The sequence below is a fragment of the Salminus brasiliensis genome, chromosome 9, assembly GCF_030463535.1.
Source record: "Salminus brasiliensis chromosome 9, fSalBra1.hap2, whole genome shotgun sequence".
NCBI lineage: Eukaryota > Metazoa > Chordata > Actinopteri > Characiformes > Bryconidae > Salminus > Salminus brasiliensis.
The window spans coordinates 41,472,103-41,485,753 of NC_132886.1; the positions used below are offsets into that span (position 1 = coordinate 41,472,103).

Here is a 13,651-nt window from a genome sequence, read left to right on the forward strand (position 1 = left end):
ATAGCATTACTAGTAATAACACTGCTACAATTGCTATGGCAGCCATTATGGGGTGTCCAAACTTTTGCACAGCACTGTCCATACGTACAAGCAAGAAGTAAGTTATGGCATCTCAAGCACCAACAAGCGCACGGGCACATTAGTAGTCCTACTGTAATTGCTATGGCAACATGCATGCCAAAAAAGCATGCAGAGAGAGAGACATAGAGAGAGAGTGAGAAACAGAAAGAGAGAGAGAGAGAGAGAGTAAACAAAGAGTGCATTCATTCATTTGAACCTGCAACCAGACCTACAGACCACCCCCCCCCCCTCCCTTCCTCCCTCCCTCCCTTCTCAAAACAGAAGGCAAAAGTTTCTCGCGAGCCATCCTGCAGCTTCACACACCACAACAACAAAAGGGGGGAAAGGGGGAGACAGGTGAGATAGGTTGGTTAGGTTGTGAGGTAAGGCTCGTGCATGCTTGCACAGGTGTGCTGTGTGTGTGTCCTGGGTTGATATGCGACCGGGGATGCAAGAGAAGCCACGTTGGGTTGTTGTTCGCCAGCGCGTTTTTGCAATTGTCCGTTCCACCTTAAATGGTGCAGCAGTTCCATTCTGGCGCCTGAGGCGCCAGAATGGAACTGCTGCACCATTTAAGGTGGAACGGACAATTGCAAAAACACGCTGGCGAAAAATGAGCCAACTTCTTTTTTGTTTCTTAGTGCAATTAAAATGCATAATAATCAAAGCAAATAGAGCAGATGTAGCACCACCTACCCCGTGAATGTGGATGAAATCACACCGCAGACCCGCAGAGAAGCTCCGTGTGGAGTGGAGGCAGCTCCACACTGCAGAGAACCGAAGCGCTCGCTGCCTTCACCTGTAACACTCAACTGATATTGGACTGAACCAAACACCTAGCGAGGGGTGGTCTCCCCTTACTGTACAGAGGGGGGTTAAACCAAATGCATTCTTTATTACATATTAATAACAATATTATTATCACTATTATTATTATTATTACTGCTATTATGAACCCCACTAGCGCCCCATTGTTGGGGTGCAGCGAACGAAGCGTCCGCTAGAGGGCGCGTGGATGAATCGGAATCGTAGTGTTGTTTACTTGTTTACTTGTTTACTTCTTTGTTTATGTACTAGCTAATAAAAAAGACACAACCAAACAATAATGAGAATAATTAGCTAGCTACACCCAGAAATTCAGCCTTACAAGCTAGCTTTCCAAAGCTTCCAAGGTAGCAAGCTACGTGTTGTCTTCGGTGGTCATCCAGGGGTCATCCAGGTGAAAGTGCTCCGAATACTGAATACAAACCGGGTGGTTGAACTGGTTACGCTTGGAGTTTGATGGATTAGCTTGACCACCAAGGTGGTCAGCATGCTTAGTCGTAGCGGTTGACTGGCTGGCTGGTCAACCGTTTGATGGACTAGCTGGTCATGAAGTTAGTTTGACTGGTCATACTGGTGGACCAGCATAATCAAGGTGGTCAACAAGCTTACTTATACTGGTTACTGGACTAGCTAGGTTGGTCATGCTGGTAGACCAGATGAACCAAAACAAGCCCTATGCTGGTCAAGAGTTGAGCCGGTCAAGCTGGTTGACCAGCATAGTGTGTGCTTTCATTTGGATTTGATTGATCATACTGGTTGTCTGGTTTGGCAAAGCCGGTTGACCAGTTTGGTGGTCATAATGCTTGGTGGACTAGCCAACCGGACCATCCAACTCAGCTGAAGACCAGCTAGGCTGGTTTACCGGTCTGTCTTTATAGACGAATGTCAAAAACAATCAAAGGGATTCAGACTGGTCGAGTTTATTGATCCCAGTTTGATGATGATGTCATACTGGGCCCTGAAGGGGTGCTCTAAATGGGATTCAGCTCGAGTCTCGACGCCATTCATCAATTCTACTCTCAATTGAATTAGTCGCAAAACAGTCCTCATTTGTCTTCGCCTGGTGAGAGAGAGAGAGTGTGTGTGTGTGTGTGTGTGTGTGTGTGTGTGTGCGCTCAGCTCATCATCAGATTTTCACCTTAAGCGCTCTGATGGAATTCATAATTCATGTGTTAGAAGAACACACACTCGGCAGCGCTGCTAATGCAGAGCGGAGGAGGTGAGGTCACGTTAGAGCATCGTCCACCAGCAGATACCTTCAGCAGTGCAGCTACACCAGGGATGATGATGATGATGATGATGATGATGAAGGTAAAATAGTGAATAGAGCATCTTAACTAATCCAGTTTTCTTTAGGAACTATTTTTTCGCCCTGCAGCATGTATCCCTCCACCATTGTAATGATCTGATTTTAAAAGCAGGTTCTAGAGCCGAACTCTTCTCAGAACTCTGGTAGAACCGTGTCTCAGGCTTCAGGCAGCGTCTTCATCACCATTAGGTGAAGAACTTTCTGTGAGGAGCTTTTATTATTAGAGCTTCAGACGTCTGCTTCCCTTCACCTCCACTGTAGAACTCATCCAGCTCTGACTGGGGGAGGTTATCTAGAACCGACAAACCCGCACTCACTCTGGCTGAGTCTGAGTCTTAAACATTTAATTAAGCAAATAATTCTATAAGTGAGAAATGATCAAACACCAAACCTCATCAGTGTTCAGTGCGTTGGTTATTTTACATGCTAATAAACGTCCATTCAGCCTACTTGTTAGCTACACTATATGGACAAAAGTATTGGGACACCTGCTTTGTCCTCTGAAATCATGGAGGATCAAAAGAGTTGTCTCTACTGTCCAGAGAGGACGGATTTCTACTAGATTTTGGAGGAGGAGCATTGCTGTGAGGATTTGATTGCATTTAGCCACAAGAGCGTTAATGAGGTTAGGATGCTGGATGATAACCCCCGACTCCTCCCCATCCATAAGTACTGAATGGAGCTCCACCACCATCATTCCACAGTTCATCCACAGCTCAATGCTGGGGGGCTTAATAGACCCCTCTAGACCACACCTGGCATTATTAGGCAGCATGGAGCCAATAAGGTCATGATGTTGATCTGCTCCAGATGGTCCTATTCTATTGGCAGTACTTCTTCTCTACAGGGACTAGACAAGCTGTGTGTGTGCATTTGCACATCTGTGTCAGCAATGGGTGCAATATGGACATATAGCTGAATGTGTTCTCTAGAAGGGGTGTCCGCAAATATTTGGACACATAGTGTACATTATGTCTTGGAGTATTTATGGCTGAACTCTCTCTATCAAAGCAGAAGCACTACTCACCCGCTCAGCTCCTTCAGTGCTGCCTGCACTGGTTCAGCGAGGAACCCTTCAGTAATGGCCTTCTCCTTCTGTAAAGGCCAGTTGTAAGTGGTCATCATCCACTGCATGTCGAACATAAGTGGCTGTAGTGCTCACGCTAACCACAACTCTGTTAAACCCACAGGTCAGAATCCAGTTTTTCTCTGTTTTATTTTTATCTTCAATAATAATATTTATTAATATTAATAATAATAAACCTGTTTTTTAAAGACGCTACTCCTTCTACAGTTCAAGATATCAACACTACTTACTCTGACACGTACTGTCCATCTCGAATAAAGTGCTTGTATACAGCTGGATACGTGCAATAGTATTCATACAGGAAGTATCTGGAAAAAAAGTATTGTGGCCAAAACACTCCCATAGGAATGCATTGAAATGTGTCCGTAACTTTTAACCCCAAAAATTGTAAAGGTACAGTCACCAAATTAGGTCATGCAACATCGTAGAACAGCGTAGTTTTCTGCTTCATGCTTGTGAACCTATCTGTGTATAGAGGAGCTTTTGGCCAAAAGTTTGTGGACACTGTTATGTTAGCTAAACATATTAGATTAGCTTTTGGGCAAACTTTTTGGCACCCCACCACCGATGAGCTGCAATCACACCCGTTTCTGCAGGGGCTGCACTCTCTAGTTACATAATATAAATCAAATAGCATAGCAAAAGACCACCTCTAGACTTCTAAGGGTTAATTGCCCCCTCGTCTGCTGCAGGCTGTGTGAATCATTTAGATAAATATAGCACTAATAATGCCCGGTTTCGCTCATTATCGGGGTGCAGAATGCAAATGCAAAGTGAATGCTAGATCATCTATCTGCGTTCCAGCGGCAGAGGGAGCCTCGTTTACGCAGCAGAAGGCATTAAACGTTAATGTAAAGGTTTTGCTTCACATTTAACTGTGCATCTGACTGTAAGGTGTCTGTAGCTGCACTTTGTTTTTCTCGGTGCAACAAATAGTTGCGTGTTCGTACAAGGAAGGCCTAATTGCCTAATTAGTTAATAATTAAGGTAGACGGCTAATTCATTAATTAACCTTTAGGGGGTGAATGAGATGTGTGGACTGCATTGAAATGAACCGAGTGCAGGGTGTAGATACAGCATCCCTGACCCTCCATCAGTCAGCACTGCAGAACACTGCAGTTTTCCCTACAGTTACATTCAGCTACTTTAAGTTGCACCCATTGCTGACACAGATGTGCAAATGCACACACACAGCTTGTCTAGTCCCTGTAGAGAAGAAGAAGTACTGCCAATAGAATAGGACTCTCTGGAGCAGATCAACATCATGACCCTATTGGCTCCATGCTGCCTAATAATGCCAGGCGTGGACTAGAGGGGTATAATAAAGCCCCCCCAGCATTGAGGAGCTGTGGAGCAGTGGAGGAACTGTGTTCTCTGGAGTGATGGTGGTGGAGCTCCGTCCAGTACTTTTGGATGGGATGAGTTGGCGGTGATGAGTGGGGTGGGGTGGGCAACGCTGCTCCAAAATCTAGTAGAAAGGCTTCTTCTCTGGACAGTAGAGACAGTTACTCCAACAGAAGCTGGGAACCTTCTGAGCTTTTAATGGAATCAGTGTAAAAGATTTTAATCAGAGTCATTTTGGAGCATTTCTGTTGGTCCATTGGTCATGAAATCGTGAAAAACGACAAAAATTGAGATACAAGGTGGACCGCACTCACTGTGCAGCCCAGGGCAGGGAAGGGGAACTCTAGTTCTGGCGGGCTTCAGCTGATGAGACTCGAAGCCAGAGTGGTTTAATAGAATGTGAAAGTGATAATGGAGATAAAGGAGGAGTTTGGGCGTGGTCCTTCTCCTAATCTTTCGTTATTTTTGCATCTACATTTTTTTAGGAGCTGCGTGTCCCCACCACTTTCAGTCTGCCGGGGTCAAAGGTCAGGAAATCCCAACCCATTGCAATGAAAATGGGCCAATAAATCACTCCAGCTCTGCACTGCACTGCGGTAAAACCCTGACCCGCATGGCTGGACGCACACTGAGCAGTGCCCTGGGGATTTCACGGAGAGAGCCCCGTAAAACTGTCCGTCTTCAGAATAGGTACATGGCCTGCGAGCAGCTCGACCGTTTCCACTCTGTCAAAAAGGGCAAGGGCGTGAGATTTAGACGGGAGCAGAAAAATAAATAAAGCTGCTGATTTAGCGGCATTGATTTTGGAACGATCCGGAGTAACCGATCACCAGCTGAAACCATAACATGCTGTGTTTTGAACTCGGGTTTTAATGGTCAACCAGCTCAAGGCATGGAACCGTTTGATTGGACTTGACTGTGTTGTCTCTCCTCCAACAGATACCAGCTGATACCATTCGGGCCCAACAAAGGTAGATCGGTGGTCCAGTGAACACTCCAATGCTATGTACCAGAGGGCGAAGGCAGCGAGGCACTGTTACCCAAGGGAACTACAATTCCCAGAATCCCTAGGGGTAATCAGTGCCAAGCTGGTGGTCACAGCATTTAGGAGGGTGAGAAAGGGCGCCTCTCTTAGAGCAGAAGTCCACACCGTGTGCTGTTCTGACCCGGAGGGCTGGAGTTGGGAGGCAGATTAATTGCCCCTGTCAAACTGCAGCCCCGGTGCACCATCCCCATAAATCTCTGTGGTGGCCTTGGCATTATATGGCCTAAAAGATGCTGTGATGAAATGCGTGTAATGGACAGCCATTACTGACCCTGTTTGTGGCTCCAGCACCAACATAAATAGTGGCATATCATAGCTGGACACGCTGCCGGACTCCCTATTGATTTACAGTGGCATGTTTCTGTACACACACACACACACACACACACATACACATACACACACACAAGGCCAAAGCTTTTAAACAGACTAACACAGCTGTCAGAGCCAGACGAGCGATGGACCGGCTAGCGTGACATTGAGAAGTCTGCAGGCTTCACTACTTTTATATCTGCAAAAACAAAAAGCAGAGGTGTAGTCAGCCAGGGAGGAGGCGTAGCACGAAGGTAACGCTGGGCATTGCTCAACAAACACCCTCCCAGAAGTGAAGTATGGTGGTGCAGCATGATGATGATGATGATGAAGTATGCCTACACTGGGCCAGAGCTCCAGAGTTTCCAGAGCCGGTCCGTCGTTCTTATAAATGACTTTTGAGAAGTTAAGCTCCTCGCTCCTCCTGGACGACAATATCATCAATCTGTGAAGATCAGAGGTCACCGCAGGCCTCATCTGACACATACGAGAAGCCTGCAGTCACATCTCGTCACACAAACCCCACAGTGTTCCTCCATATGGTCAGAGAAGAGCGCACTGACCCAGTCGCAGATGGCCTCCAAACAGCTGGGACAGGAGCCAGCGGCAGAGTCGCTTCTGCTCTGCCAAGCAGCGCTTTTATCACGTTCCCCCTCGGGGAGAAGCTCTGCCGCTGCCGCAGAACAGAGGCGGGACTGAGAGATACAGCCAATCTGTGTTTCATCACATACTGGCCACTTTATTGGAAACCCCTTCCTCCATGTGCTTCCTCACTGGCCACTTTATTGGAAACACCTATCACCCTGTGCTTCCAATCACTGGCCAGTTTATTGGAAACAACTTGTGCTTCCTCACTGGCCACTGGAAACACCTACATCCTGGTGCTACCACTCACTGGACACTTTATTAGAAACACCTATCACCCTGTGCTTCCAATCACTGGCCACTTTATTGGAAACACCTACGTCCTGGTGCATTCGAACACTGGCCACTTTATTGACAACACCTTGTTCAGCCAGTCGCTGGCCACTTTATTGGAAACAACTTGTGCTTTCTCACTGGCCACTTTATTGGAAACCCCTATCACCCTGTGCTTCCAATCACTGGCCAGTTTATTGGAACTTTACTGGTCACTTTATTGGAAACACCCTCCTCCTTGTGCTTCCACTCACTAGCCACTTTATTGGAAACACCTTGTTCCTCCAATCACTTGGCCACTTTATTGGAAACACCTTGTTCCTCCAATCGCTGGGCACTCTATTGGAAACAACTTGTGCTTTCTCACTGGCCACTTTATTGGAAACACCTTCCTCTTTGTGCTTCCCCTCACTGACCGTTTTATTCAGTAATCAGGACAGAGGTCAGAGGACCGGCCTCAGCATGGCGTGAATCGGCTCCAAGCCTGTCTGCATCAGGAGTTCATCTAATAACAGCAGCTGTGGACTGGTCCATCAGAGCTGAGGGCAGTGTTCAGGGTGTCAGAGGAGGGTCACTGTAGAGTGGATCATACGGTGTGTGAAATGGAGAGAAAGTGGCCACCCAGGGAATCCTCCGACAGCGAGGCAGGAAATCGGCGCTCTGCTATGCGGCAGAGCTGAACCAGCCATTTAAATGTCAGCGCTGTAATCATCGGAAGTTCCTGAGATGCTTGATATTGCTTAAATAGTGGTTTTCATCCTTCTCCACCAAAATCAATCAGAGCCCAGCGGGAGCGCTCCGCCTGACGCACCCACAGTGTCTGCTGAGCGCTTTCCCAGGAGCTGAGAAACACACTGCCCGTCTACAGGGGCTTCTTCACCGTACCCATAAGCCCTGTTACCCCCCCACCCCTTACTCCTTTACCAACGGTCATAATTCAGCATATGGCTCATTTATAATGTGGGTGGAACTCTAGGTGTACCTAATAATCTAGCTGGACCTAATAAAGTGTCCAGTGAGTGGAAGCACCAGGAGGTTAGTGGTTCTAATAAAGTGGCCAGTGAGGAAGCACAAGGAGGTGGGTGTTTCTAATAAAGTGGCCAGTGAGGAAGCACAAGGAGGTGGGTGTTTCTAATAAAGTGGCCAGTGAGGAAGCACAAGGAGGTGGGTGTTTCTAATAAAGTGGCCAGTGAGGAAGCACAAAGCTGGGTGTTTCTAATAAAGTGGCCAGTAAGGAAGCACTAGGAAGTGGGTGTTTCTAATAAAGTGGCCAGTGAGGAAGCACAAAGCTGGGTGTTTCTAATAAAGTGGCCAGTGAAGAAGCACAAAGCTGGGTGTTTCTAAAAAAGTGACCAGTGAGAAAGCACAAAGCTGGGTGTTTCTAATAAAGTGACCGGTGAGGAAGCACAAAGCTGGGTGTTTCTAATAAAGTGACCAGTGAGAAAGCACAAAGCTGGGTGTTTCTAATAAAGTGACCGGTGAGAAAGCACAAAGCTGGGTGTTTCTAATAAAGTGGCCAGTGAGGAAGCACACATAGGTGGGTGTTTCTAATAAAGTGGCCAGTGAGGAAGCACACAGAGGTGGGTGTTTCTAATAAAGTGGCCAGCGTGGGACTGCACACGGCTGGGGAAATGAATATGAAGACTCTGACTGTGAGGGGAATAAGCGAGAGAATGATCAGTGAGGGTTTGTAAAGAGCAGACGGGAGAAGACCGTAGAGCTGATTCCTCATGTTCAGGCTCAAAGTGTGTGTGAACACACTCCCAGGTTGCACACACTGCAGGTGGCAGCGCTGCGGGGGATGTAGTGTGAGAGAGGTATGAACATGCATGTAAATGATTAGCGTCAGCCAGTCTGGAAATATGCTTTTCAAAAAGGGGCCTCTGCATACACTACCTGTCCAAATGTTTGTGGACACCCCTCCAAATGAATGCATTCATCTGCTTTAAGCTGCACCCATTGCTGACACAGATGTGCAAATGCACATGAACGGACAGCTTGTCTAGTCCCTGTAGAGAAGAAGTACTGCCAATAGAATAGGACTCTCTGGAGCAGATAAGCATGCGGCCTAGAGGGGTATAAAGCCCCCCAGCATTGAGGAGCTGTGGAGCAGTGGAAGAACTGTGTTCTCTGGAATGATGGTGGTGGAGCTCCATCCAGTGCTTTTGGATGGGATGAGTTCTGTGGGGGTGGTGATCATCGTCCAACATCCTGACCTCACTAACATTCTTCTTGTCGCTAAATGCAATCAAATCCTTGCAACAATGTTCCTCCTCTAAAATCTAATAGAAAGCCTTCTTCTCTGGACCGTAGAGACAGTTACTCCAACAAAAGCAGCATCAGCTCTTTTTTAATACCCTTGATTTTAGAAGAAACAGCAAATGAGCAAGTGTCCCAATACTTTTGTCCATAGAGTGTATAAGGAACCAAGCATTTTCATGTCTTAAGTGAGCAGGGTTTCCGAACATCTCCTCCTCCTCCTCCTCCTCCATCTATCTCTTCCCCCCCCCCCATACGTTTGCTCCTGAAGGTCTCTGGAGCTTCTGAATTATGAGCTCATAAAGAAGGTGGGATATTAACGAAGCTGCATCCATGACCAGTGCAAAGTGAGCAGCATTAAAATGTCCAGAGCAGATGATCCATCCATGTTTCGAGATGCCTGCTCAGTGTTCTCTGGGGTGTTTTGTGTGTGAGTGGATGTGGGGGGGTTCTTCATCATGATCCTCACCTCCACCAGCTCCACCAACCTCACCCAGCCTTTCTGCTAATCTTGTGGCGTATTTTAGAGCATCGCAGAAACCTGTATTGCTACCCGATTTATAACATTGCACAGCTTAAGCAATTCCTGAGTGGTTGCTAGGGGGTTGCTAGACAGTTGCTATGCAGTTCCAAGTGGGTAATATGCTGTTACTAAGCAGCTGTTCTTGTATCTCAGGTGCTTGCTATGGATTTGCAAGGCGGTTGATCTGCTGAGCCCTATGCTGTTGCTACATGCTCGCTATGGTAGCTAGTATGTAGCTAGTTTCTATGTGGTTGCTGTGGTTGGTAGCTGGATGCTATATTGTGAGTCTAGGTAATTGCTTTGATATTCCTGGAAGTGGCTATGGTGTTACTTGGTGGTTGTCAGGGTGTTGCTAGACAGTTGCTATGCAGTTCCAAGTGGGTAATATGCTGTTACTAAGCAGCTGTTCTTGTATCTCAGGTGCTTGCTATGGATTTGCAAGGCGGTTGCTCTACTGATCCCTATACTGAACAGTTGCTGTGGTTGCTATGGTGTTGCAAAGTGGTTGGTAGCTGGATGCTATATTGTGAGTCTCGATAATTGCTATTATATTCCTGGAAGTGGCTATGGGGGTACTTGGTGGTGGTTGTTGGGGTGTTGCTAAAGGTTTGCTCAACAGTTGCTATGGTATCTCAGGTGGTTCCTGTGGTGTTTCCATTGAACTGCTTTTTATCAGTTTTACAATGTTGTCATATAGGAATTAATGAAGTGCCCTGAAGTGAAAATACACAAGTAACACCCAACCAATCACATGGGTTACCACAGCAACCACTTTAACTCCCTGACAACACCCTAGCAACCATTAAGCAACACCGAAGCAACCACCTGAGATACCATAGTGAGCACTTGGCAACACCATAGGGTCATTCGCAGCAACCAGTTAGCAACACCCTAGCAACCACTGTGGAATTGCCTAAGCTGCAGGTATTCTGCATTTTCAGAAAACCCTCACCAAGCCGTGAGTCTGGAATATGAGCAAAGGTGTGTGTGTGTGTGTGTAGTACAGTAAAGGGTACCAGCAAGTCCTAAAGAATGCCTCTTTCCTCCTACTGGGCTTTTTTCTGTCCCCTATATCCAAAAGTAGGTCATTGCCAGTGAAATATCAGGGTTCTCAATGCTAGTGTGATGAATGAATGGTGCCATAGGAGGAAGTCAACCCTGTGACCTCTTTTCAGGCTGAGAATCTGTTGGGTCTGTCATGGTTCATGATCTGGTCCAGAACATGGGCTGCAGCCAGGAGAAAACTGACCTTCCGGTCCAGCAGATGCCACTTCTTTTTTTGGTTTTTGCCTCCATGAGAAGTCCTTTACAATAAAAACACACACTTTCTCAGGTGGATTTGTCTCCTAGGTGGGACGTGGTATACCACCTGGCTTAGTAATAGGCCTCATCAGGAGGTGTCGTCTTCTTCTAATATTAACTCTTATTTTCACGTGTTTCTTTCAAGGTCAGTAGTGACTCTGTGGTTGGAGTGCTGGGTCATTGATCACAGGGTTGTAGGTTCGATGCCCACTGTTGGGCCCTTGAGCAAGACTCCAGGGGCGCGGTACCATGGCTGACCATAAGCTCTGATCACATCTCTAAGATAAGCATTTGCAAAGAGAAGAAAATCCTTGTTCTGTACAAATTGAGGACGAATAAAGGCCCATTTATTACTTTTTCCATTCTGGCGTACCACCTGGCCTAATACTGGGCCCCCTCTGTTTTTCTGAGGCCTCATTTTCTGGCTGCACGGCTGACTGTAAAAAAGTATAATGGACTACTCCTGATCTGCTGGCCGACCACACATGTACAACAGGACTCCAGCTCAAAATATTAGACATATTTGTTGCGGTAAGTAGAAATCAGATCATCAGAATGAGGCTTTGGGTTTGATTGTAGTCGGTCGCTTGGTTTCACTTCCACGTTCAGATGTCACTTCAAGACCCGTACTTCTCCAGAAGACAGCAGAACAAGCAGAGCAGCCTTTGCCCCGCTCAAACACAGGAATGACTAATTGCTCGAGTGACATTTTCCTCCCCATCCTGCAGTCTGAAATGTCACTTTATGCCCTTACCATTGCCTTCCCATTTACAGGAGAAGATGAGTGTGAAAAAAAACAATACTTGTGTGGCGGGTGGTGTTTTTTTTTTTCTTCTAAATGTCAGGATCTCCTCGGTTGGCAGTTTTTGGTGTTTATTGATCATTCTTTGGATTATAATCGACATGGTTTTAAAAATGATCACGCTGGTTGTGCCACTCATGTCACTCGGATGATACGAAACCATTGAAATGCATATACATGTGCTGCGAGAACAGCGCCCTCTAGAAGGCTGCATCTCATGTTTCCGGCAGATCGAATCATCAGCCCTGTTTTAGTCTGGCCTAAGCATACTGAGCTAGCTATAACGCTCCCAGGCAGAAGAACATGAAGCTCAGGTTCTAGATTGATTTAAATAAGCCATATAATAATAATACTGTAATAATATTGAGTAGGCCTCCCTCGTTCCACCACAACAGCGCTGACCCATCAAGGCATGGATTCCACAAGACCTCTGAAGGTGTCCTGCTGTGGTATCTGGAGCAGCTCCTTATAAGTCCTGGACCTCCATGAGCTTCAGTGAGCCCTGGGTGCCCATGACCCTGTCGCCGGTTCATCGGCTGTCCTTCCTTTCTTGGAGCTCTTTTTTGGCAGGTGCTGACTGAACACCCCATAAGCCCTGCCTGATGACCCAGTCATTGTCTAGAACATCACAGTCTGGTTCTTGTCAAAGTGTCTCAGATTCTTACGCTCGTCCATTTTTTTTCTTTCCTGCTTCATCATCACCTTCATCATCTTCAAGAGCTGACTGTTCACTCACTGCCTGATGTGTAGATCCACCCCTCGACAGACAGGAGCCACTGGACCCAGATCAGCAGTGTTGTTAGCTTTGCCTGGCAGTGGTACTAATGTTATGGCTGATTGGTGTATGTAACTTTCTGGCCACTTTATTAGAAACGTAAGGATTTGCTTCAGGAGAGAGAGAGAGAAAGAGAGAGAGAGAGAGGGCTTCAGAAAGTGTGTGCTGAGAAGGCCAGCTAACGTTAGCCTGGACAGAGCGTTTGTGCTAATTATGAAGTTTGCCAATCAGACGTGAGAACGAGAGCCGCCGTCTCTTGATGGACGTCCAGATGACCCCTGTTGATCGTAGAGGAAGGCTCACCAGGACCGTACCGCACTGTACCGAGAAAAGCTACGTGGCTAATTAACCTGAGACACCTCAGCCTCAACCTCAACACCTCCATATTTCCTCTCTGGACCCTGGTCCTGTTAAACCCCCAGGCCTCGAGGCTAATCAGTGCAGGTGGACTCGGGGGATAATTAGTCGTGTTGATTAGTCGTTTAAACAAATTTCCTGAGAATTGAATGCAGATCATTTTTGGCTCGTTTATTAAATCATCGCTCAGACGAGGCTCTAACCGGTCCTTCACATCTCCCAGCTTTGATCTTTGACTTTCATCATCATTTTAACTGAATAAGGAAATAAGGATTATTTTTATTAGATTTTTTTTAAATGATTATGTGATAAAAGGCTTCTTTTGTCAAGATGTTCATCTTTGATCCCAAAATAAAGGCTTATTAAGGCTTAGTATTTAGGTTATGACCTAAATTAGACTAAATATATCATAATTATGACTGATTGTCAAAATAGGGCTTATTGTGGAAGATTTTTAGTAGTTAGAAATAAGAATTTTGACATTTTTAAATGAAACCTTATCATTTTAATTGAGTCTGTTAAAATAAGGCTTATGTCACATCTATGAATTGATTATAAATTGACTTATTATATAATAATGTGAAGGATTTATTAATCCTGCTTTTGACAGGTTCTGTTAAAATTCATTATCTCGTATCATGAGTTGGACTGATTATTAAAACAAAAAAGACATCTTAGAATGGAGATATAATAAACAATAATGCTTATTATATCATAATTACATCTGATTATG

General features: G+C 45.9%; 2 protein-coding genes across 4 annotated transcripts in view; one reads left to right on the plus strand and one right to left on the minus strand.

The window, feature by feature from the left end:
- htr5ab (5-hydroxytryptamine (serotonin) receptor 5A, genome duplicate b) overlaps positions 1 to 824 on the minus strand; it is a 32,765-nt gene extending 31,941 nt beyond the window's left edge. The window contains exon 1 of the mRNA XM_072688490.1: positions 757 to 824. The gene's annotated coding sequence lies outside the window, so the exon portion shown is untranslated. The remainder of the gene's footprint in view (positions 1 to 756) is intronic.
- The window catches only part of ro60 (Ro60, Y RNA binding protein), a 101,849-nt gene that overhangs the window by 75,261 nt on the left and 12,937 nt on the right, over positions 1 to 13,651 (plus strand). The window lies entirely within an intron of this gene.